Genomic DNA, 576 nt, shown 5'->3' on the forward strand with positions numbered 1-576 from the left:
CCTTTGAATTCCCCAGTTTTACCTTGTTAATGTTTAAGACTAAGTGCAAAGTAAAAAACAGAGTAGCAGAGTGATATAAATGTTATTCAAAACTATTTATTTCTAATGTATAATATAGATTGCCATTCCTCTGTGGCATTTTCCTTCATCCTAGTCCTTTTCTTTTGCCCCCTGGGAAAAGCAGGTACTGGGGATTTAGAATTACATTGTTACCTTTTTCTCTGGCTTACTTAGGCAGCGCATATACTAAAATTGGAACATACAGAGATTGGCTTAGCTGCTGCACAAGGATGACACGCAAATTTGTGAAGCAGTCCATATTTTTATACATGTGGAATCTAGAAAAGTGGTACAGATGAATCTATTTACAAAGCAGAAATAGAGACACAGATGTAGAGAATAAACGTATGAAGACTAAATGGGGAAACAGAGGGTGTGATGAATTGGGAGACTGGGATTGACATACACTATTCCAGCTATGTATAAAATAGGTAGCTAATGAGACCTACTGTACAGCACAGGCAACTCAATGCTCTGTGGTGAACCAAGTGGGAAGGAAATCCAAAAAAGAGGGGA

The 576-nt window shown here is 37.8% G+C and overlaps 1 pseudogene; it reads left to right on the forward strand.

Moving 5' to 3' along the window:
* Positions 1–224: 224 nt before the first annotated feature.
* Positions 225–325, forward strand: LOC138097773 (U6 spliceosomal RNA; annotated as a pseudogene).
* The last annotated feature ends 251 nt before the right edge of the window (positions 326–576 follow it).

Source organism: Capricornis sumatraensis, chromosome 21, assembly GCF_032405125.1.
Source record: "Capricornis sumatraensis isolate serow.1 chromosome 21, serow.2, whole genome shotgun sequence".
In the NCBI taxonomy this organism is placed as follows: Eukaryota; Metazoa; Chordata; class Mammalia; order Artiodactyla; family Bovidae; genus Capricornis; species Capricornis sumatraensis.